The following is a 26,037-nucleotide window of genomic DNA, read 5'->3' on the forward strand; positions in this document are numbered from 1 at the left end:
TGATTATTTACTATTCGATCGCAACAAGCCATTTTTATTATCTATAAACTGCTTGCCGCATATTAACCAGTCAGCCGCTACTCAAAATGTCGGGCAGATGAGCACGGCTCGCTTCCGAACGCTACATTTGTATCATGACTGACAAATATGACCTTGATTTTTTGCATTTTTTTAAATTTTAAAGTCTACTCACCCGCATTTTTTTCCAAATAGATTTTAGTTTCATTCTTCGATCTCTTACTGAGGCCATATCTATAGGCCTAACAAACGGCATCCAATGGACATCACCGCTTGACATAATCATTATACAACGTCGTTCTGATTCGGAATATGTCAACCCATAATTTACTCCATCACAATAAAGGAAGCTGCCATCTTTAAACATTACCTCCGTGGCGCCATCTAGTTCAAGGTCAAGGAGGTAGAATTCTAAGTATCTAGATAGGGTGCGGCACCTTGAACTCAAAAGTCAACAGTTGGAGCTTAAAAAAAAAAAAAAAATGTAAAAAAACCTACTTAATCAATACTTGGCCGCGAAAGTCAAACCGAAGAAAACTAAGAAGGCTAGAAAGCGCTTAATGAAACCCACTCTCTTATTTTTGTCAGATTTTCGGAGTTTTTTTAAAGAAGACATTTTTGAAGAAATAGGATAATTGATCCTAAACAGATTTTTTTTTAATGTAATGTATTTGGTTTGCAGTATTTATTGTTCGTTGAATTACTATAGCTATGAAGTCATCATTTTTATTCACTACAATTAGCATTATTCATATGTACATTTATATATATATATACATATATAAATATATATTTTTTACATACACATTGTTGATATAGAGTTGATGTACACAAATACAGAAACCCGATAAATAACATATATATACTGTATATATATAATGAAATTTTTATTAAAAAAAAATATATATAATGAATTTTTATATAATAAAAAAATATATATATATAATGAAATTTTTATATAATAAAAAAAAAAAAAAAATATATATATATATATATATATATATATAATAATTTTTATATACGTATTTATTTATTTATTATGGTGTTTATTTTATTATTATTATTTTTTTGCCTTTCTTTTTTCTCTGTAGCCATTACTTTTCTACACATTATACCAGTAGTTTTCAACCGGGGTGCCACAACAACATCCACGGGTACCACGTAATTTGGGGTTAAGTTACCTAAACCGATCTTTTTTTTTTAAATTTATATATTTCTTTCATTATAAAAAGGTTTACGGTATCCATTGTATTTTTAATCTTTATTTTTAATCTTTTGGTGATCTATAATTGATATTTATTTAGTACCTCTATATAGATTGCAATAAAGAATAAAATTATCATATAAGTACTCTTTACATAATTCGAATTATGAATTTTAGTTTTGTTTATAGTTATATTTTTATAATAACTATCATATAAGATATTTTTTAATATTATATATTAAAAATATCAAAATATATTAATATTATATATATGGACCAGAAAAATGGGACGTAATCTAAATATTTTATTCCCATTTTTATTTGTTTCTGTTTTTTACCCTTTGACTTGTGGATTACATCAGAAATGAAGACAAATTATTATTATTATTTCTCCCTGATTGGGGGTTCCACCTCGTGCCTGGTATTGCTACCAAGTAAACAGGGTGGTTGTTGTTGTCTGGTGTTACTGTTGGTCGAGGAACTTTCTGGCTGTCCTACAGGTGTTCAGGATTGCGACTTTCTGGAGTTCCTTGTAGGTGTTCGCTGGGAGAGCTATTGCTGCTAGGCTGTTATGTAGGGTCTTTTTATTACTAGTATTATTAGCCATATGGTGCAAGGAAGCCTGAGGCTTATGCTGCACCAGCCAAACAAAATTTCTGAGTTACCCTGAGAGAGAGAGAGAGAGAGAGAGAGAGAGAGAGAGAGAGAGAGAGAGAGAGAGAGAGAGAGAGAGAGAGAGAGAAGCAGTAGAAGGAAATCACCAAGAAAGAGAAGAATGATGATATCCAGCTCAGGACCCTGGGTGTGTCAAGTCCATACTCATCAGATGTAAGCCCCTGGAGTTGCTATTTTTGTCAAATTTGTAATTATTTATTTCTTGTTTTGAATATTTTATTAGGTTCTATCTCCCTCATTTTCGTTTTTTTTTTTTTTTTTTTTTTTTTTTCGTTGGTGCTGTAGTATTTTAGGAGAATCAGCGACCAGAGTTGAATCAAGAGTGTTTACTCTGTGGGGAAGAGTGGGGGGGGGGGAAGAATAATGTAAATTTCGGGATACATGTAGTTTATGTGGTTATGTTTTTTTTTATTATTTAATATTTACAACATATGTATATGCTACAAACAAATCTGTATATTAATGAATGTTATCATAAGAGATGGAAAAGAAAAAAGAGAGGAAGACCAAGAAACCCCAGGGATTCACATCTGGTGAGCATGAGGTTGGCACACCCACAGTCCTGAGCTGGATATCATTATTCTTCTCCTTCTTGGTGATTTCCTTCTCTCTCTCCCGGGGTAATTCAGAATTTTTTTTTTTTTTTTTTTTTTTTTTTTTTGGCTGGTGCAGCATCCTTGCACCATATGCTAATAATAATGATAATAATACTAAGGACGTGGATAGAGGGTGTGAGAGAAGCGATGAATAGAAGAGCAATAACGGAATAAATCCTAAAACAAGAAGATAATAATTATAAGAGATTATGAGAAAACAAAATAGGAGACAAAGGGAAATATTTATTATTTAACGTCTAAATATTTATAGTCAGTTCACAATAACCACATTAATGACAATAATCACTGTTTAATAATATGAAAATCACAGATTAAAATTCGCAAAAAAAAAAAAAAAAATCACCATACAAATTATAATCAAACATGCAAATATTATAATAAATTTATTCTTCTTTGCTTTTCTTTACATATGTAAAACTCACTTCATTTATTAATTTTTCCGATAACTCATTCGGGCCTTCTACGCTTATCTTCGTGCAATGTTTCCTGTCCCATTTTATTAATTTTGTTTTATAGGTCCGGAGGCCTCATTTTAGGAAGGATGTAGAGTTGCTTGAGCGTGTACAGAGAAGGGCAACAAGATTGGTGAGGGGAATGAAGGGATCCTCTTATCAAGAGAGGCTTAAGTTCTGCAAATTGCAGTGGCTGGAGACTAGGCACCTGCGTGGTGATCTGATTGAGGTGTATAAGGCCTTGAATGGGTTGAGCTGGCTCAATTCTGAATGAATTATTATTATTTATTATTATTATTATTATTATTATTAGCCAAATGGTGCAAGGAAGCCTGAGACTTATGCTGCACCAGTCAAAAAAAAAAAAAAAAAAAAAAAAAAAAAATCTGTTACCTTGAGAGAGAGAGAGAGAGAGAGAGAAAAGGGAATCACCAAGAAAGAGAAGAATGATGATATCCGGCTAAGCGCCCTGGGTGTGCCAAGCCCATACTCACCAGATGTGAGCCCCTGGAATTCTTCCTCTTGCTCAGATTACGAACCTGAGAGGGCATAAATTCAAATTCAGGAAAGACAGTTGTAGAATAGATCTGCTGAAATGTGCTTTTAGGCAGCAGGTGGTTAATTGCTGGAACAAATTTCCATCTGCTTTCAACTTCCATCGTTGTGGAAGTTGATAGCTTAAATAAATTTAAGTAGGAACTGGTTTAGAGGGAATGGATGTGTCCCGAGGTAATTCAGAATTTTTTTTTTTTTTTTTTTTTTGGCTGATGCTACATAAGCTTGCTTTCCTGCATCATATGCCTCTACTAATGCTCATTCATTGTGCTGAAAGAACGTTTATTTGAAATAGGAATACAGAATAGCTTGATACATAATATCGTTAACTCAATTATTTCATTCTAAAATTGAAAGTATAAGATTGTTGTTGCATTGGTTTTCTGCCTTTGTCACATATTTAAACGAGAGAATGTCATTCTAATAAACATGAAAGTGTAGCATTTTAATGATTTAAATTGTGTTTTTGCACTCATAATTGCTTTCTCACTTTATGAAATGCCCACTGAAACGTCACTGCCAACGAAATCTTAACTTCACTGAGAGGGTATTCTATCCAAACTGCACTATCTGCACGACTTTGAGTGATATTATTTGTAAAGGGCGGCAAGAATAAAAGAATCAAAGATTAGAAATCCTGATCAGCTGAATTTTTCTCTTTACAGTTCACGCAAGTTTTCTTCGTTTTTCTTTCATCCAGTTTTCTCTACATGTATATAGCTTTATTATTTCTTTGTGGTTCGAAGGACATTCACAAGGTAACCTGGCAACAAGTGATCCCCCTACAAACTACATATAGTACACATAAACATATAATAAAAAGATTATGAACTTTATTGTTTATAGGCTGCGACCAAGTCGTCTTGTTTTCGGTATACAAGCGAAGAATTAGCTACAAGTAGACTCTTGCGGTGAAAAAAAAGAAATGAAAAAAATGGAGAAAGTGAAACTGACTACGATTGAAATAGTATCTGCAGTAGACCCCTCTTTGCCCAGACATTGTTTAGCCCTCCCCTAAAAGCTGTCGGACACACTCTAATTACAAGTAGCAGCGTCACTGAGGAACCAAGCAAACCTATTCATGGCGTGCATTCAGATCTGTCTTGTTTCTGACATACTTAATTTATTTATTTTTATTTTTTTATTTATTATTATTTATTTTTTTAAATTTTATTTTTATTATTTTTTTAATTTCATTTTTTATTTATTATTATTTATTTTTTAAATTTTATTATTATTTTAAATTTTATTTTTTATTTATTATCATTTATTTTTTTATTTATTATTATTTATTTTTTAAATTTTATTATTATTTTTAGTTTTATTTTTTATTTATTATTTATTTATTTTATTTTTTTATTTATTGTTATTATTTTTTTAATTTTATTTTTATTATTATTTTTTATTTATTTATTATTATTTTTTTAACACAAGAGGAACTTTTTCATCCTCCTCTGGAGTGGGCCCCCCAGAGGAATCTGGCCCATCTTTTGCTGTCAGTTGGGTCAGAGTCTCGAATTTTTTTTAAATTTCACTTTTATTATTATTTTTTATTTATTTATTATTTTTTTTTAACACCAGGGGAACTTTTTCCTCCTCCTCCTCCTCTGGAGTTGACCCCCAGAGGAATCTGGCCCATCTTTTGCCAACGTCAGCAGGCGCCTCCATAGTCAGGTTGGAAGGAGCAGCAGTGCGTAGCACACGCTTCTTGATTAGACCGGTGTTCGAGCCTGTCACCACCAAATACGGAGGATGCGGAAAGGTCAGGGAATTACCACCGCATATCCGGGAGCAATATGGCCTTAGTTGCTAATGCTCCTAAAAAAAAAAAAAAAAAAAAAAAAACGAAACCAGCCAACGTCAGTTGGGTCAGAGTCTCGAACTGAGACAGTGTCAGCTCCATTGGGACTGGCTCACCTTCCCATGGTGTGGATGAGTACCCAGAATCATTGGTCCAGGTAACTGATGCTTCTGGGGAGCCAAGATGCCGGAACAGACACACACAAACATACACTACTCATTCCTGGTACTGTTCTTCACAGAGATAAAAGGTGGAGATGAACTGACGTTCCAGGTGACGCCCATTACAAAAACAAATGTCCAGATGTTGTTTGCGATATACAGAAGAAAGAATTAGTTGCCCCTATTTGGACCCACCGTTGCCCACACTTTGCCACTAGGAGGCGGTTTAGGCACCCAGTAGATTTTTTAAGTACTGGCAGGCCTTGCCACCTGTTTTCTGAATATTTCAGTGGCAAGGACCTATATATATGTATGTATACATACAGGGTGTCTCAAAAATATTGGTACAAACGTTTAGGGGAGGTAGGTAACATCTAAAGGAATGTGAATCGCATAGGAACCCATAACCGGAAACGTCACCGTAAGTCGGTACATGGTGCTGTTCATAAGTTCGCGAGAGGAAAAATTTCTGATTTACTCATTCAAGCAGTAGTTGCCGCACGAAGAGCATACATCGATATACGAACTGTGAGCTGGCAGACATGCACCTAGTGCATGGATTAGCAGAGGGCCCACACGGTATGCGCCCCCATGCGGCACAACATCGCTTCGCAATAAATGTGTGGGCAGGTATGGTCAGTGACTGCTTAGTCAGCCCATACCTGTTACCATCCCGCATGAACTCCGCTAAATATCGGATCTTTCTTGAACAAGTTCTACCAGGGTTACTTGACGATGTTCCAGCAAATGTGAGATGCAACATTTGGTTTCAACATGAAGGGGCGCCTGCCCATTATGGAAGGTGTGTTTGTGACCATTTGAACAGGTGTTTTGGGCGTTGATGGATTGGCTGTGGTGAACCCGTTGCCTGGCCCCCAAGCTCACCTGATTTATTGAACCTTGATTCCTTTCTGTGGCGGGCCCTCGAATCGATCATGTATGAATCGCCTGTGGAGACAGAAATGGATCTCATGGCGAGACTCGTCTGGGCTGCTGCTACTGTCAAAGAAACTCCAGGTGTGTTCAACTGTGTCCGGCAATCCATGCTGCGTCGGTGTCACGCATGCATCGTGTCTCATGGTGGAACCTTCAAGCATCTGTTGTGACATCATGAAATTCATCCATCTCGTACTCCGTTGTTAATATTATGTCAAATAAATGTTTGCCACTAATTACTGTCTAGTGTCATTTCTGCTTCTTGTGCCTCTGCTACTACTTTCCCGTGACGTTTTCTATGCGATTCACATTCCTTTAGATGTTACCCTAAAGGTTTGTACCAATATTTTTGAGACACCCTGTATTAAAAAAAAAGGGAGGAGCATTGCGATGAATTTACAGCTGAATTGGGGTATAGCTTTCGGTGAGAAGAGTTAAATTTTGTGCTAGATCAATTAAGTTACTTTTGGGCATACTTGGTAAGTTAAGTTTGAGAAGGAGGAAAAGATAGAGATAAGGGGACAATAGGGAAAGCGTCCCCTTGAAAATCAGTGGGGACAAGCCCCACCAGGAGAAGAGGGGGAGCAGGGGATGGAGATTTAAAGAAACCAGGTTAGGGCACCTGGTCTAGACCGCCATATGGCAGAAGTTGAAATTCAGGATGCGGTTCCCAACTCCCCCGGCTGGGGAACTAGTAGGTCATTCCATATGTTGATATTTGTCATCCTGCAGTTGTATTTCGAGTTCTTCCATTTGCTAGTTTCGGTTTTGGTGGAGAATCTTGTACTACTATTCAGTGAATTGTGGGGAGTCAGTTCCAGTCCATCAGACATGAGGCTGATTTGGGACGTATCCGTCATCAGTGTCGAGTCGCCATAGGCATCCTCCTCTTTGTTCATTGCCTTCTCTATTATTATGTCTAACAGTCAAATGTATTCAAATTGACTGCCCACACTATCAACAAGTCAGCACTTCAGCCCTTTATTATTAGCTATATGGTGCAAGGAAGAGCCTGTGTTTAGTAGTGTGTGTGTGTGTGTGTGAAGAAATTATGTGCTAACCCAGATTTCAAATGAGAGTTTGGATATTAGGGTAGATGCCTTCAACAGAATTAACCCAGGGAACCATCAAGCTCCCATCTGCCCAACTCAATGCAAGAGCTTACTCTTGTGTATCAGATAACACTGCTGCAACCTTCAAGGCAGAATGAGCAGGTTATTTATTTATTTATTTTTTTTTTGGTAGTTGTTGGCTCATCGGCTTCTGTGGCCATAGTGCACCTCCCAAGGTTTTTGCAGTACTTTGATCCAAGCCCGAGGCGGGAATCGAACCCGCGACCTTTGGGTTGCCCGGCAGGCACTTTACTCACCTGGCTAGCCCGGTCGGCAGCAGGTTATTACCTCAAGAGCTAGTTATTGCGTGTGACTCTATTGTCAAGGAAACTGGAAATATATTTTGCAAGAGGGATAATCAGCGCGAGTAGCACAGTGGTGTCGCCACCGTTCTCCCAACACAAGGTGGAAAAGGACCGGGTTGGAATTGCATTGATGACGCGAGGAACGGTAATTGGCTTGAGGCAGCATTCTCTCCTGGAGAGAATGCGCCAGGCTCATGGGATAGATTTTTTTTCCAGCATGGTCTGTGCTTGTTAACAGAAAGAGACTATTTTTACAGGGATGGGACACACAGGAAGAGAAGGTGTGATATCGAGCCACTGATAAGTGTGTCAGAAAACTGCTAGCTTAGGAGGATACATATTTAATAGTTTAGCCCCAGGGGCTTACATCTGGTGAGTATGGGCTTGACACACCTAGGGTTTGAGCTTTATATCATCATTCTTGGTGATTCCATTCTACTCTCTCTCGGGCACTCGGGAATTTAATCTTTTTTTTTTTGCTGGTGCAGCATAAGCCACAGGCTTCCTTGCACCATATGGCTAAAACTAATAATAATAACAACAATAATCAATTAATTAGAATTAGAATTAGTAATAAATTAAAATAATAATAATAAATAAATTAATAGTAATAAAAATTAATAAATAAATAAACACGTGAAAGCTGCTCCAAGTGATCTACCTATCCCAAGGTCGGAGTGGCGGCTTAGGCAGATTGTGGCGCCATCTGGCGTCAAACCCGTGAATTACCACTGGACATAGGGCAAAGCTAAAGAGGTCCACCTCCATAGATGGATGATGTCGCAGAGAAATATTAATCATACTGCATCGAGTGTGGTGCAGGATAAAGTCACTCGCATTCAGGCCTTAGGCAGAGGGGTCGGTTCGAAAAATCAGAGACAGTCTCCCGAGGAAGACATGGAGCAAGTGGCACTGTCCCCCATATGGCTACCACATTTTTTGTGTTGTATTGTATTGTATGTATACATGTCAAAGGTGCCACCCAGACTAATGTCCATCTCCACCTATATATTCTGTATGAAAAAATAATAACAATAAACACAGGCTTCTTTGCTACAAGGGAGCAAGTACTATCTGAGTGCCTGATACGTGGTGCCCATCCGTAAGACATGAAGCCGGGACAGGGTCTAATGCCCTTTCAGTGCAATTTGCACTAAAAATCCCGCACCCACCAGAAGTAGTGCAATACTGGTGGGTGCCATCAATCCTGCTCCCAGGCTGCTCAAACCTGGAAGCCAGCAAAAAAAATAAATTAATAAAATAAAATAAATAAATAATATAAATAAAAAGAAATATTAAAATAAAATAAAGTAATAAAAAGAAATATTAAAATAAAATAAAGTAATAAAAATAAATAAATAATAATACAATAAATAAGTAAATAAATAATACAAAAAAATAATTACTAATTAAATTTAAAAAAATAATAATAAAATAAAACAAAGAAAAATTAATTATTAATTAAATATAAAAGAATAATAATAAAATAAAACAAAGAAAAATTAATTATTCATTACATTTAAAATAAATAAATAAAGTATGGCTACCACAAGAGAAAGGCAAGACCATCCAGCCCCACCAACTGGATGTGCTTCCTGTGCAACTACACTAGTGACCACCCAGAAAGGGAGAAAATGCCAACGCATGAAGTAGAGCATCGAAATGAATACGTACATCATGCAAGCATACTATGAAATAACGAAGCTGGAGACCGATATGACAACTTACAGGCAGAGGCGGATTTAACAGCGGGCGCACCGGGCGCACGCCCTGGGCCCCGACTTCTGAAGGGCCCACGCAAAACCCCAACAAATTAGTTGGACATATTAGTTCAAAACTTTGTGATTACTATTATGCTATTATTAATTATATTATACATATATTATATTCAAATTTTATTGGAAATAAAACATTAATAGTACATAATATTTTTATTTATTTAAAAAATTGGTTAACATGTATTTTTATTTTCCCTGTCTCTCTCTGTTTTTTTAAGGGGGCCCAATATTTTCTTCTGCGCCCGGGGCCTCAACCGACCTTAATCCGCTCCTGCTTACAGGACAAGACTACATACAAAGCGGCTGGAACGATTCCCGGATATTCAGGTCAGCAAGTAGTGGACCAGAGAAGGACAATCGTCATGAAGAACCTGATAGCTCCTGCAATCTTGGAAAAAATCAAGCAGGACGTGAGTGATCAACTACAAAGGACAAAGATTACAGAACCAGAGGAGGAAGAGCAAGAAGAAATCCAACCCACAGCAGCTGAAGTGGGAAGAGACGAGGTCACGATATCCAGAACAGAGAACGAGTGGAAGAAGGCCCTAACAGAATTCGAACGAATGGACCCAACAAAGACTCACGTGATACTGAATCATAGGCCGAATAGAACCTTGTGGAGAGTCACAGACCACCTCAATCGGCACATAATACCGCATTACCTCAACAGCAATGGTGCAACACTAGAGGCCATCCACACAGCCGTAATTGTGCTGCACTAGCAGCCACGAGGATTAATGGAAGAGAAACGAGAAACCGGCAGCAGAAAAACTGAAAACAGAAGGAACCACCAGCTTGGAAAAAAAGCCTTCAGCAGAAGATAGAAGGATTAAGCGTCAAGATAGGCCAATTGACCCACTACCAATGCAGCAATAGGTGTAAGAATTAATAGAAAAAGTGAAGAGCATCCGCAAGAGAGATACGTCTACATAGTGTTTTTTGACAAGCGGCACCTGTTCTTTCGCACAACTCTGCATTTGGGTCTCTTGCGAAGTAAGACAGTACTGTTAAGGCCTGATAGCATATACTAGTGTATGTTCATGTTTGCTTAGTGTGGGTTATGTTGCTCATCTAGATGCTTAGCCTAGAGTCTGTGGAGCACCACAGACCGCTAGTTACCGTCACTGGCACTGGGAGCCGGACCAGGTAAGTAGGAAGAAAACTCTGCTGGACAACCTCAGGGTATAGCCTGAACTTCCCAGGGAGGGCCCAAAAAAATTTTTTTTTGAACTAGGTGAGAGATTGACGAGAAGAAAGAAGGCGAGGTAGGGTGGGCTCCCCACAAAGGTGGAGCGCACAGGGGGAAATCCACCCCAAAGCGGGGGGAGCCCATCCTACCTCAGGAAAAGGAGAAAAGATTGTGCGGTCAAGTGACCTAAAAAGTCAGGTTGCCTAATGACATGATCCTGCATTTGACAAGTCAAATGCCAGTCCCACTCCCGGAGAAGTATATATGTGAAGTATATATATAAGTATATATGTCAGCAATTAAATCTTCGGCCAAGGGTAACTTGTAGGCAATGAGCAGTGTCCCACATTGGGCAGTGTATTTGAATCATCTTCTCAAGTTCGGGGATGAGAGGAGGAACAGGGATTCATGAAGCTCAAGGATTGCTTGGAGTTCTTGTGTCAATTGTAGAAAATTCCTTTTGGGTTGGTGGGTTTGTAAGACAATTTCCTTTGTGAATGTCAAGAGATTCCTGTTATGTCAGGATAAAGATCAATATCCTCTTGGTGTTTTCTTTGTTTCCATTCAGGATATGTTCAGTGAATTGAGTGTTGGGTCCATTATAAGATAGGGGTGCACTGAACGGTTTGCTGTTGGTGGATTTGACACATTTCAAATAGAGTCTGGGCAAAAGTACTGATGGCTTAGTAGTTGGTTTCATCAATTAACTATAGTTGTTTTTGCCCATGGGGTATATTTCCAGTTCTGGTAATTAGAATTAGCATTGAGGCATATGATACAAGAAAGCAAGCTTATGCAGCATCGGTCAAAAAAAAACCGCTCCCATTTCACCCCTCCGTTCGTTCCAAATACCTGTCTAGCTCAGCCTTAAATTTTTTTAGTCTATCAACTTCCACAACAAAAGATGGAAGTCTGTTCCACCATCAACTGCCCGCTGGCTAAAGACAAATTTCTGCACATCTATCCTAGAACTGTCTTTCCTCAATTTGAATTTATGCCCTCTCAGGTGATTATTCTGAGAAAGAGGAAGAATCCCATCAGCATTGAGCATGTTCAACAGTTCAAGGCTTTATACACCTCAATCAGATCACGTCGCAGGTGATTAATCTCCAAACAGTGTAATCTGCAAAATTTAAGCCTTTCTTCGTAAGAGCAACTCTTAAGAGCTTGGTCCGGAACGATCCATGACCAGTGAGGAAAAACGACACGTGAATGCCTGGTGAGTACCACGGAGGAGGTTTTGGTGCAGTAATCATAACTTGTGGAAGAAATCTTTTAGTTATTTCACTTTTGGCTGTTTCCTACCAAGATCGTTGCCAATGCTGGAACAGCTTAGAGGAAATCTATTTCATTTCGTTTATTGGATCATTAGCTGGGTCGAGTGTTATATCCAGTGGTGGTGAGAATTGCCTCTTTAAGCAGGATGCAAGGCCGCGACGAATAAATTTCAGGTCCAGAGGAAGAGCACCTACTAAGACCTGTGGGGCAGGATTACTGACTGTGAGGAGTTCTGCCGGAAGCTCTGGTCACAGTGAGTAGGATATTGGGTTCAGTTCTATGTAGCTTTGCTTTATTATGTGCAATGATGGCACGAGGCTATTATGCACACGGCTGGTATTAAGATGGTTTTGTAAATTAGCATGAGAGTCCTCCTCTTCAAACTCAAGTCTGCCCTGTTAATTCTTACGATAATGGCGGTATAACGACGTATTTTGTTGGAGAGGTAATTAAGATGAGGTAAGTATGTTAACCGGGAGTCAAAGGTTACTCCTAGATATTTGAGTTCTGTTTTGAGTTCCAATGTCTGCCCAGAGATTTTAATTTGGGGCCGCCTTCTTATGTCCAAGGATCCTTTGAGGAGAATAGTCTTCGTTTTTTCTCAAGAGATGACTGACTTTTGGTTGTTTGCCCAATTTTGGAGGATCATTAAGGCAGGGGAAGAAATTTGCTCAAGCTGAGTTCTGGAATCAGCTTTGAAAAGGACGATGAGGTCATCTGCATAGGCCATGCAGTCCACATGGTCTAGATTCATAAGAAGAAATTCATCTAGTATTAAGTTCCAAAAGATAGAGTCCACAGCAAACACGAGACAAAAAATCAGAAAATAGGAGAGTACTTGGACACATTGAAGAAGAACCTCATTGCATTCAGCAAGAGATCGCAGAGGAAAATAAACAGTCGAATCTTCGATAAGGACCAAAGAGGCTTCTACAGGAATCTCGGAGAAGACGGGAAAGAAGGGAACGGACCACCCGAGAAGACGACGATTGAGGAGTTCTGGGGAAACATATGGAGAAGGGAAATAAGACATAATAGCCGTGCCACCTGAATAGAACTAGAATGCAAGAAAACCGAGGAACAAGAAATGAGAGGATGGGAGATTCGGAAAGAAGAAGTAAAACACACGACCAAGAACTCTCACAATTGGCGAACTCTGGGAATAGATAATGTCCACAACTACTGGTACAAGAAGATCACTGCCCACACAGAAGCACCTGGCAGAGCAGTTCGCCTGAATGATAAGGCACTCAAAGACAATCTCGAAGTTTCTCACTCAAGCAATCACATATCTGAAGTCTAAAGACGAAGATACAAGAAACCCGGCGAAATATAGGCCATTCACATGCCTTCCAACAATGTACAAGATCCTGACAAGCTGCATAACCAGGAAAATATCAGACCCCTTAGAGAGACAGAACGGGAGAAAGGATGCACGCGGCTGAGCAAAGGATGCAAGGAGCAATTAATCATAGATGCTCCGGTTATGGAGCAAGCCTACAAGAAGTGCCGCAACATGTACACAGCCTACATGAATTACCGCAAGGCCTTCGACTCCGTGGCTCATAGCTGGCTAATAGAGGCGCTGATCATCGACAAAGTCAATCCGATAGTGACAAACATCGGATTGACTTTGGAGAAACGATGGCAAAATGGAGTACCACCATTAAGGTGGAAAACACCAGTACCAGGCCAATCCCCTTCAGGAGGGGAATCTTTCAGGGGATGCCCTGAGCCCATTGTGGTTCTGTCTAGCACTTAACCCGCTTTCCACCATGCATGCTCAACAATAACAAGTACGGATATAACCTCAAAGAAGGAAGGAAGAACCTGTACACCCTCACCCCCGATGTACATGGATGGAATCAAGCTCTACGCGGGCACTGAGAAGCACTTCCAGGAACTATTCCAGATCACCGAAGAATTCAGCAATGATATTAGGATCGAATTTAGTCTAGACAAATGTAAGACCCACGGACTGTACCAGGGAAAATTAGTCAACCGAAACTACCAGCTGCAGACTGGTAAAGAGTTCGAAGCCATGGCAGTGGGAGAGACCTACAAATACTTGGGGATGATGCAGGCTCAGCGGTTACAGCCCAAGGAAATTAACGCCTGCCTGACCGAAAAATACCATCACAGACTCAGAAGCTTGCTGAAAGCAAAGCTGAATGGAGGGAACACAGTTAAAGCCATAAACACCTATGCAGTCCCAGTGCTGACATACTCATTGGTGATCATAGATTGGACTAACATCGAGCTGGAGGATATCATGAGAAAGACAAGGCCAATGATGAACAAGAGCCTCCAACGCCACCCGAAATCTGCCTTGGGAGACTGATAATTGCCCGGAAAGAAGGAGGAAGAGGCCTGATAAATCTCATTGAGCAACAGAAGACAGCGATAGTTAACCTGAAGGATTACTTCCAGAAATACACAGAAGCACTCCAGCAGGCCATAAGGAAGATAGACAAGCGGTATACCCCACTCAACCTAAGCGAGGAGTCCCCCCCTCAACCAGGAGGCACAAACGAAGCTAGAAAGTTGGGCAGAGAAGAGAAGACACTCCATGGCAGACACTACAATGATCTCCATCAAGATCACATAGATAAAATTGCTTCTAATGCGAGACGGGGAAGAATCCTTCAGTCTCGGGGAAGAGTCCCCGAGACTGAAGGATTCACGCTCGCCATTCAAGACCAGGCAATCAACACCAGGAACTATAGAAAAATACATCGCCAAGGAGCCCGGCTTGTGTTCGATGGCACAAGTCGACGATGCCACCTAGTCTCAGAAACGATCCAACACATCACCGCAAAATGCAAGGTGATCACCCAGATTCAGTACACGCACAGGTAGCCAGGATAATACATCAGAAGGTAGCAAGGAAATACCAAAAAAATATATATATTATTTTTAGGCCACCCGAATAATTAAATTCATCTGCCGTGCTGTGCCTTGTATGTCAATTGCGTGTGTTCTACGGTCGATTTGACTATTTTTCTGGACGAAAACCCCCAGATTCTGGGGGAAATACTCTGCTATCTACGCCTGAGAAGCAAGGAAATACCAGTTGATCGAAGAAAGTGTATCGTAAAGTACGAACCCCAGGCAGTACTAGAGACCCCAACTCACAAGCTGTACTGGGACTGCGGCATAAAAACAAATATGACAATCCCGCACAACTGATCTGACATAACCATTCTTGACAAGAAGGAAAAGGCTACCTATCTGATGACATAGCGGTACCCAACACTGGCAACCTGCAGAAAACCCACGGGGGAAAAAATCAGGAAGTATACTAACCTAAGACAAGAGATCAAAGAGATGTGGCATATGCAGAAAGTAACGACCATTCCGGCCATTGTGTCAACCTCATATATGTTGCCAAAGACCCTACATAACAGAGTAGCAGCAATAGCTCTCCCAGCGAACACCTAAAAGAAACTCCAGAAAGTCGCAATCCTGAGCACCTGTAGGATAGTCAGAGAGTTTTTCGAGCAACAGTAACACCAGACATAACAACAACCACCGTGTGTACTTGGTAGCAATACCCGTCATGAGGTGGAATCCCCAGTCGGGGAGAAATAATATAACAATAATAATAACTAGAGTCGCAGGAAGAGGTGAAAGTAATTCTTGCATTTTATTATTGGCATATGTGCCAGCCTGGAAAACAAAGTGGCTCGGATTTTAGGCCCTGCTGTGGGTCATTATGGAACAAATGTTTACATGGGTTGTGTACGGGTAACTAAGAGTACGAAAACGTGCACGTATCATTGCACGTACTCTGATCTTAGGAGCATTGTAAATAAATTTGATAAGTTTGAAATACTGATTAAGCCATGAAATAAGACATTCTGGAACAGCAGATAAATGGCCCTCACGGGTAGCACAGTTAGGAGAAAAGCTGTCCTTCCCACACCGGGTCGAAAAGAACCGAGTTCGATGTTGGGAGGAATATTTTTGGACCTTTTTCATAACGTGGCTGAATTATTCGGTCTCAGGCGAGGGTAGCATGGTTTTTTCTCACGGAAACCGGAATTTATCGTCCAGAATACAGAAAATAGATCAGAGAACACATGCAATTTACAAACAGTGTACTCGGAGCAATATGGTCTTAGTTGCCGATGCTCATGAAAACCAATTACAACAAAAACAAAAATAGCAGAGACATGTTGCTACTCAAACATGCAATTTTGCAAGTCATGCTGAATTTGAATATAAAGAGTTCAAGAACAGACATGACAACAGAAGTGGAGGGGTTATACTCTTAGTGAAGAAGAATATTAAATCGAAGGCAGTGAATCCAGTTAATTGGGGAGTGTGTGTAATGATCAGAAATTTAACGTTTAACGTGAACAATTTATCCTCCATTTTGCTCTCAGTTATTACAAAATCATTTTCCTCCTGTTAGAGTTTGATATACATCTGGACCTCTCTTCTTTGAATAACTCTTCATATGTTAATGTAGATGCAAAATACTCATTTAGTTCGGCAGCTATCTGAGAATAATCATCTACAGTCAACCCATTGATATTGATCGGACCAATCTGATTTATACCCTTTCTTTTAGAGTTTATATAAGTAATGAAGTCTTTACTGTTTTTACGAGTGTCATTAGTTCATGTGACATCTATTTGGGCCTGAACCTAGAGCAGTATTTCTTAGTTGGAATAAAATGCCTAGTAGCTTCCAAAATTACTTGCTTGAAGCTTACCATTTAGAATTTGCTGTTGGTAACATCATCAAGTGGTCTATCACTGTAGAGAACCTAAAAAATATCTAAGACAATTGTAGTCGCCTTTACGAAAACAAAAACCCTTTCCTTCATCCCTCATAGTATTTACATCTTTAAATAAATCCCACATCAGTACACAATGATCATTGCCTTCTAGTGGCGCCTTTATCTGTAAATTCTTAATGCATGAATAATCATTCCTAATAATCAGATCAAGAGTGTTACTCCATCTTGTTGCCTCTCTACCATACTGCTGTAGAAAACAATCATCCAATAAATTCATAAAAGTCTGGATTGTGTGCAAGTGACTAACCCACAAGTTACAGTATATATCTGGGAAGTTAAAATCCCACCATCTAGGACATTCTGACTTACTGGCCTACTTCTCTGTATAATTGTTCATCGTACTAATCAGCGTCATGAGGACTATAACAATTTCCTACCCTAATTTTTGCTTTCCCAATGCTTATGTCACACCAAACTGACTCAATATTTCACGATCCATCTATGTCAAGTTGATGCACTTCCTTGGATTTTATGTTTCTTAACTAACAGCATAAACCTTCCTCCCTTCCTCTTCTTTCCGTACACATTGTACTCTACAAATTCCAATTCTGCCCCCCCCCCTTACATCTGAGTGGGACCACGTCTCTGATATCCCAATTATATACGCCTTGGATGTCTTAACCAGCACTTCAAACTCATCAAATTTATTTACTATATTCCTAGCATTTGTGTACTCGCAAGTATTCATGCGCCTGTTCTTACTCACAGTTACTCTAAGACACACAGCCAATGTATTTTTGTTTCATGAGTCCCAGCAGATCCTGAAATCCACAGCAACTGGCTTTCCGGGCTACTGCTTATTTCCATAGTAGCAGTTCAAGACTTATTTCCACCTCTGGAAATGCTGCTAGCTTCCCCCCAAAACTAACAGTTTTCCGACCCACCTTACATTCCCTCGATAGCATCAGCAAATATTCTTGCACCCCTTCTATTTAAGTGAATCTCATCCCTGTAAAAAAAAATCTATCCTGTTAACAAGCACAGAACACGCTGAGAAAAATTCTACCCCCTAGGCCTTGCACAATCTCTTCAGGGCCGAATTGATTGACAAGGCTCTCGTCATATTCTGCCTCCTATCGTATCTGGGCGAGATTGCAGACACTTTCAAAGTTAACCCTAAGTCTCGACTTTTTTTCAGCTTTGAAAAAGTCGAGACTTAGGGTTAAATTTGAGTGTCTTTTTCAGCCATGGTGTACAACGATATCACATTTTGTGCCCTTAAAAGTTGATATCTGCTCTACAAAAACATCATCAAATTTGCCCCTGGCAGACATACCTTGGTCCTATTCCAAGCATATCATTCACCCCTCTGTTAACTTTTAAGAATCGTTCGCTGTCAGGATCCATCTTCTCAAACCTCGCCATTGCCGATGCATTTTCACGAAATACCATTGCCATCTTTCCGGTGATGAAGCGTCTCAACTCCTCATTTGGTTCATCTTGAGCTTCATCAGCAATTTCTTCTTTCACTATCGCTGCCTGCAAGTAAATAAGTTCGTTAGATAATTCTTTCTCTTCTTCCACTATTAACTCTTCCACGTGTTTGGCAAAAACCAGCAACTGAAGTGTTTCTGCAATCTTTACAATCTTATCTGTAACCTCTTCGTATGATTCGTCTTTTTCAAACCCTTCGAAGCCTTTTACGGTCCGTCGAGATATTTTCTTCCATGCGCCATTTAAACAACTTTAAGTAATTTTCGCCCCGGCCTTGTTAATGTTTTAGATGGCGTGGTAAATATTGTACGATTTCCAAAAAGCCTCTTAACGTAAAATTTTTCTCACCGTCTACTGCAGGCAATGCCTGAGCAAATTTTGTGGGTAAATAGTATGCTTTTCAATTCGAAATAAAACCCTAATCCATAGGTTTGATGAGTGAAGTCGTGTTTGGCAGTAGAAATATGACTCTCACGTTCGAATTGAAATCATCGAAATGCCTACGGTGATCAGGAACATTATCTAATAGAATCAAAATCTTGAAAGGAATCTCGCTCTCCTTACATTATTTTTCAACCTCGGGAATGAAGCAGCATTTAAACCAATCCTCAAAGAAAGATATTATTATTATTATGTGCAAGGAAGCCTGAGGCTTATGCTGCCCCAGCCAAAATTTTTTTTTTTTCTGAATTACGCACAGAGAGAGAGAGAGAGAGAGAGAGAGAGAGAGAGAGAGAGAGAGAGAGAGAATCACAAAGAAAAAGAAAATGATGATATCGAGCTCTGGACCCTTGATGTGCCAAACACATACTCACCACAAGTGAGCCCCTGGGTTTATTCGTGATCTCTCGATAACCCTACCCGTGCACTTCCGATCGGAAGTGCACGGGTAGGGTGGCTTTATTGATGCCCTTATATGCACGAGGATTTCCAGAATGGTACACAAGCAGTGGTATTAATCTGTAATCTTCCGCTGCATTTGCCCCAAGCCCTATCTTTTGAAGTCTTGAAACCTGGCATTGTCTTTTCCTCTTTTTGCAATGTACGTTCCATCTGGCATGTTTTTTCCAATGCAGAGCAGACTCATCAACGTTAAAAATTTGCTGCGTGAATAGCCGCCTTCATCAATAATTTTTTCCAACACATCACAAAATTCCTCTTCAGCTGCAGAGTCGGCAATCGCGACTTGACCTCATACTTTAATGTTTTGGAAACCAGCGCGATGCTTGAACCTATTAAACCACTTGTTGTTTGCCACGAACTCGGCTTGGGGTTCGCCGTACTTATCGTTATAATCTTCATAAAAACTTCTTGTTTTTGCTGGAATGGACATTGAATTCAAGGGCACTTGCTTCTGGATCTGATTTTCCATCCAAATTATTAATAGCTGTTCCAACTGTGATACAGCGCCTGAACACTGTTTTGTGATAACTGTTGATCTTAATTGCGTTGATCCTTTAACATGTTCTTTTATACGCGCACTCTCCTTTAAAATAGTATTCACTGTTGAAGCAGCGAAATCTAATTCCCTTGCAATAGATGACAAACTTTGTCCTGCTTTGTGCTTCTTAATCAGTTTCATCTTCATTTCTGAATGAATTTTATTTCTTTCCTGGTACTGCCAGCACTTGCACTTTCGGTTGGTCTCTTTCCCTTCACCATTATAATAAGAAATAGGAAAGAAGAAATTTTTCTGAAAATTTGTTTTTTATAAGATTGAAGATTTCAGTTAAGGGGAATACATTTCACCGTAATACAGTAACGTAAAAACCCAGAGAATTTCAGTTATCGGGATTATCGCAAATGCAATAAGATCGAGTTTACTACCTGTTTATAATAGATTGCATTAACAGAAAAGCCCGGAAGTTCAAATTGTTTTTATCGTTTTTTAGTCGTGAACTCCAGAAACTTGCTTTAGAAAGATATCACAAAGGCGTTCAAAATTGATTTTTATAACAGAACGTACGATAACGACGAAAGTGCAGTGCAATTTTCATTATATAAATGACCTATTAAAGAGATAAATAGCTTAGTAATATAACGAAATTTTCAACTTCCAAGGACTTGGAACGAATTACAAAAAAAAAAATAAATAAATAAAAAAATAAAATAATGTGTAATAGGGTTCACATTACGATATTTTCACAATATCTTCATTTATCACTACAGATGCAAAAAAAATCCGCTTCCATATCTTTTTCAGTTTGCACCGGCGGCAAAAACTTACGTAAAATCGAATTTGCGTAACTCGTGTAATACGTAAGTTGCGGAGTTCCTGTATACGTAAGAAATGTATAGTGCATCATTATTTTAAAGTTGAATATTTCCTCAATAACTCCCTTTATAGAAAGAATTATGCCATCTGAAGATCCTATTGCATCCTTTAAAACTAGTCTAATATTGCATCATCTTGTTTATGAAGGTGTTCACTTGCTGTCTGTCTACAGTCTCTTTTCAGCCGCTGTATAGGGTACGCTCAGTTCACTCCAAGAATGAAAACCATAATTGCTGTTCTAGTTGACATACACCAATAAGCCTAAACATTACGACTCGCTGGTCGTTATGCAAATCGAAGCAACTGCAGGTGAATTATGGCGCATGCGCGAGTCAGGACACGGTATATAAAACACCTGATACTGGGCTCCGTTAATCACTGTTACTCTTGTTCTTCAGATGGGAAAAGCTTCGGACTTGAGTGAGTTTGACAAAGGCCAAATTGTAATGGCCAGACGACTGAGTTAGAACATATCCGAAACGGCACGGCTGGTGGGATGCTCACGGTCAGCCGTGGTTAGTACATACCGAAAGTTGTACAAGGAGGGAAAACCCACGGACCGCGAGCAAGGTCTTGGACGACCACTGTTCATTGATGCTTGAGGTGAGCGAAGGCTCTCCCGGATGGTACGTGGCAATAGAAAGGCGACTGTAATGCAACTTACCGTAATTGGTAATTGTACTGCTGGTGACGGGAGTAATTGGTCACAACACACAGTACAACGAACCCTGCTGAAAATGGGGCTGCATAGCAGCAGTACACTCTGAGTGCCCATGCTGACCACTGTTCACCGTCGACAGCGCCTACAATGCGCACGCGAGCATTGAAACTGGACCTTGAGTGATTGGAAGAAACTCGTCTGGTCCGATGAATCACGTTTCCTGTTGCACCATGTGGACGGCCGGGTACGTTTGCGTCGTTTACCTGGAAAAGTGATGACACCTGGATGCACTGTGGAATGAAACAAGCCGGTGGCAGTGGTGTCATGCTTTGGGCGATGTTATGCTGGTTCCAGTCATTCATGTGCTTGGCATTCGGCTCCTCCATAGCCATGTGGGAAGGGGCAGCAGTGCGTAGCATACTCTTCTTGATTAGACCGGGGTTCGAGCCCGTCACCACCAAATACAGAGGAAGTGGAAAGGTCAGGGAATGACCACCGCATATTCCCGGGGAAATATGGCCTTAGTTGCTAATGCTCCTAAAAACCAAATAACAACAACAACAACAGCTTGGCATTCTGGCGTCAACCATATTCAGAAACATCATTGCTGACCAGGTACACTCTTTCATGGCAACAGTCTTCCACTCTGGCAGTGCCATCTTTCAGCAGAATAATGCGCCATGCCACACCTCCCAGTTTGTTAAAGACTGATTCGCGGAACATGAGGAGGACTTCCATCTATTGCTCTGGCGTTCACATTCCAAAGACATCAGTCCCATCAAGCATCTGTGGTTTGTGTTGGAACAGCAACTCTGATCTGCGGCGTCTCAACCACAGAAGTTAAAGGAACTGCAGGTTACATGTTGGTACCAGATACCACGACACATTTAGAAATCTTGTAGCGTCCATGCCTCGCCGGGTACGAGCTGTTTTGGTTGCTGGTGGAGGACCAACATCATATTAGGTACCTACCTAATATGATGTTGGTCCTCCACCAGCAGCTTTTAGATCATCGATGTATGTAGAGATATATGTGTAAGTGAAAAGTTAGCTGTAACCAATGTATTGTTTAAAAGATTACTCAATTCAAAAGGAAATCTGTATTTAAATGAGTAAGTACTGCAGCACAGGGCAGAGTTTGAAGTGTCTATGACCCCCGTGTTCGTCATGCAATTTCCGCACCCCTAAACTCCAAGTGGAAGGAATTTTCGAGGTAAATGCAACTGATATAGCCATCCAGAGAACACGTATGATTATTGGCTTGAGGAGATATCGACCTTGCAAGAACCCCTTGTAAGATTCACCAAATCCGTGAAAAAAAAAAAAAAAACCCAACTCACCTTGGCTAAAGAACGGAAATGTATGTTATTCTCTCACGAATCGAAATTTAATCTCCACTGATCGGATGGAAAATGTTATAGTCGGCGTAGATCTAACGAAGGTTGTCACCTTCACTGTGTTTAATCAGCAGTAAAGCTTCCATTTCGCCAAACGCTTTGGGGATGTACGAGCAAAACGTAATATATTAAGCAAAAGAATGGGCAGAACACATTTTTATTCTACCTTCTACCTATCCTTTTTTATATGGTAATGTTATTTATGACTCCTATACAGTGCATATCTATCAGAAGATCTAGTGATCCCCAACAAAGCCTCGTAAAAATGTCTCTATGAAGAAGCAAAACTGCCAAAGTCAGATAACAGTGTCAGTAGTTTGAATATTGTGAATACAGTATTGTCGTTTTGTTCATCTGGTGTCTTAATTATTGGAAAGCCGCGTCACCAGGATGGTGCATCCAGCATCAGTTCAGTAGAGAGAGATGCCCCTCAGGGATAGGATACAATAAATGAAGTAACGATGGGATAAAACACTGGGAAGAACCTAGATGCGAGCAGAAGTTCAAAGGCTGTTAGTGGAAGAATGTTCTTGAATAGGGTGAGTAAGGACAGCAAGGGTGCAAGTTGCTGCAGCGAAATCTGATGCCAACTTAGTGTCATCAGCAAAAAAATCCTAGAGTCCTGAGTGTGGAAAAGGATGAGTTCGGTGAGTTCGGGCATAGCCCAAATGAGCGGTCTAGTCAGGAGTTGGTGAGTTCGCAGTAGTGGATGCAACAGCCAGGAGGTGTCTGTTTTGCTTGATTAGAGCTTTACAAAATTGTAGGGAGATGCTGCACGCTTCCTTGTTTACAATCGGGGAATGAAGTGAATTAAGGTCTTAAAGTCTGGGTGAGCAGCTATGGTCTGAAGTGAAGGTAAGCCAAGCAGTCTTGCAGTAGATTGGCTTTAATTGAGTCGTGGTAAGCCAGCAAGAGAGTGATTTGTGTTGGCTTTGCCTTCTCTCCAGAAGGACCAGCAGGACTGTCATTAGTCGGTATTGTGGACCACAACTATTTATCCATGGTATGGTTGTCTTCAGTAAGAGGACAGGAAATTTCCAGAAAGTTGGTTGGGGTGTTGGTGTTGTCTGCAGGGAGGTGGCCGCGATGTAAAGGCGATGTAAAAATCTCGAGGGAGGTTACCAGAGATCGACTGGAAATAGAGGTAGTTCTGCAAGGTTTTGAAGTAAGAAGGCTGGCTTTGGTTGACATTAATTGCAATAGTTATGCTTTCTATGCTGTGAAACCAGAAAGGGCCACCATTAGAAGTTGTGAGAAGCGGTAAGTCAACTAAGATTATGGGGCATCGGTATATCGTGTGGTGAATTGTTTTTATTTACAGAACCCCCACCCCAACTGCCAACGACTATTTATTGGATGAATGAAAAACACGAGTTTCGGGTGTAATAACCATGGAACTCTCGCTGGAAACTTGCTAACTCCAAGACGTTGCGAAAAAATACCCGTAAAAATTCCTAGTCATTGACGTAGTTCCAAATCAACCATTCCGCCCGATGTAGGGAGGATGATGATTATATTTCCTGTTCTAGTAGTAGTAGTAGTGGCATGTGATGCAAGAAAGCAAGTGTATGAGCTTATGCAGCATCAGCCAAAAAAAATTACAAAACAATTCCTTCTAAATGTTTGTCAGGTTTCTCCTTAAATTTATTTAATCTATCAACTTCCACAACGACAGATGGAAGTTTATTCCAGCAAATAACTACCCACTGGCTAAAGGCAAATTTCTGCACATCTATTCTACAGCTGTCTTTCCTCAATTTGAATTTATGCCCCATTAGGTACGTAATCTGAAGAAGTGGAAGAATCCCATCAGAATTCAGCGTGCTCAACTCCTTCAAGACCTTATACACCTCAATCAGATCACTTCGCAGGTGCCTAGGCTCCAGCCATTGCAATTTGCAGAATTTAAGCCTCTTTTGGTAAAAAGATCCCTTCATTCTCCTCACCAATCTTGTTGCTCTTCTCTCTATACGCTCAAGCAAATCTATATCCTTCCTAAAATGAGGCCTCTAGAACTGTATGCAGCACTCAAGGTGTGGCTTGACCATTGCCATATGCAGAGGGACAATCATCCCCCTTTCCCCGCTAGCAAAATTCCTGTGTATCATTGACAAAACCCCATGGCCTGCCAGGCAGTTTGTCTGCATTGCTCAGAAAACCTCATATCTGACTGTACAATTACTCCCAGGTCTTTTTCATTTTCTACCACCATAAATGTAGTACCAAACAGTTGGTACGTTTCTTTTTACTTCTATCCATATGCCGTACTTTGCATTTGTCAATGTTAAACTTCCGTTGCCACTTCTCAGCCCATCTGCCCAAATCTACCCGCAAAAGCTGTATTTAGGGAAAGTATGAAAAGGAATTAATCTTTGCCTCTGGATGCGGGATGGTCTAAATTTATAGTCAAATAAATAAATTTTCAAATAACAGGGAAAGACACACAGAACCATAAAATTGATGTATGTAAAAAATGTGATATGATTTTCAAATTATTTAATTTAAGTTAGTAGTGTGATATAAAGTAATTTAACAAATATTTGATGGTTATTATTATTATTAGCCATATGGTGCAAGGAAGCCTGAGGCTTATGCTGCAGCAGCAAAAAAAAAAAAAAATTCTGAATTACCCTAGAGAGAGAGAGAGAGAGAGAGAGAGAGAGAGAGAGAGAGAGAGAGAGAGAAAGTAGAAGGGAATCACCAAGAAAGAGAAGAATGAAGAATGATGAAGAATGATCAGCTCGGGACCCAGGGCGTGCCAAGCATATACTCACCAGATGTGAGCCCCTGAGGTTAAATCCAAGCATTGTTTCATAAAGAAATTATGTAAGGCATTTTATTTATTTATTGTTATTATTATTATTATTATTTTTATAACACCGCTCCAGATGCTTCATAGCACAGAGAAGTGAGATACTCTCGGCCCCGTAGCGTACACTTTGGTCGTTTCTTAGAGTAGTGATTACTCTGTGGGTCCTTTCTCTAAAATTGCTGGGGTCTGGTTCAATTCGACAGCAAATAAACGAAATTGTATGACGTAATTTTGAGGTCATGAGTTAGTTGTTTTCTGAGACAAACGTTTAAATAATTTCACATAACTAAATTACTTTCCATTGTTATTTATATTTATATGTTTACTCTTAAGATGCTTAGAGCATAATACACACTGATTCTCATATAATAATATTTTAAATAAATTTTTCATTTATATTTAGGTTGTTAAGGATTTATGGGTCAGGTACTCACATAAAGTAAATCCTTTACTTTTAAAAGAAATGAACTACTCTTTTACCAGCAAATAATATGAAGTTTATTAAGTGCTTTTACCTATCACTAAGCTTATAACAAAAGTAACTTTAAAGTTCGTTCCATAATTTTATTT

General features: G+C 39.7%; 2 protein-coding genes across 2 annotated transcripts in view; both read right to left on the minus strand.

Moving 5' to 3' along the window:
* LOC150081016 (uncharacterized) overlaps positions 1 to 321 on the minus strand; it is a 179,549-nt gene extending 179,228 nt beyond the window's left edge. Inside the window, exon 1 of the mRNA XM_090380890.1 lies at positions 194 to 321. The gene's annotated coding sequence lies outside the window, so the exon portion shown is untranslated. The remainder of the gene's footprint in view (positions 1 to 193) is intronic.
* The window catches only part of LOC150081017 (sodium- and chloride-dependent glycine transporter 1-like), a 455,858-nt gene that overhangs the window by 30,429 nt on the left and 399,392 nt on the right, over positions 1 to 26,037 (minus strand). The gene's annotated exons all lie outside the window — the stretch shown is intronic.

Source organism: Mastigoproctus giganteus, chromosome 9, assembly GCF_048544385.1.
Source record: "Mastigoproctus giganteus isolate SK-2022 chromosome 9, ASM4854438v1, whole genome shotgun sequence".
In the NCBI taxonomy this organism is placed as follows: domain Eukaryota; kingdom Metazoa; phylum Arthropoda; class Arachnida; order Uropygi; family Thelyphonidae; genus Mastigoproctus; species Mastigoproctus giganteus.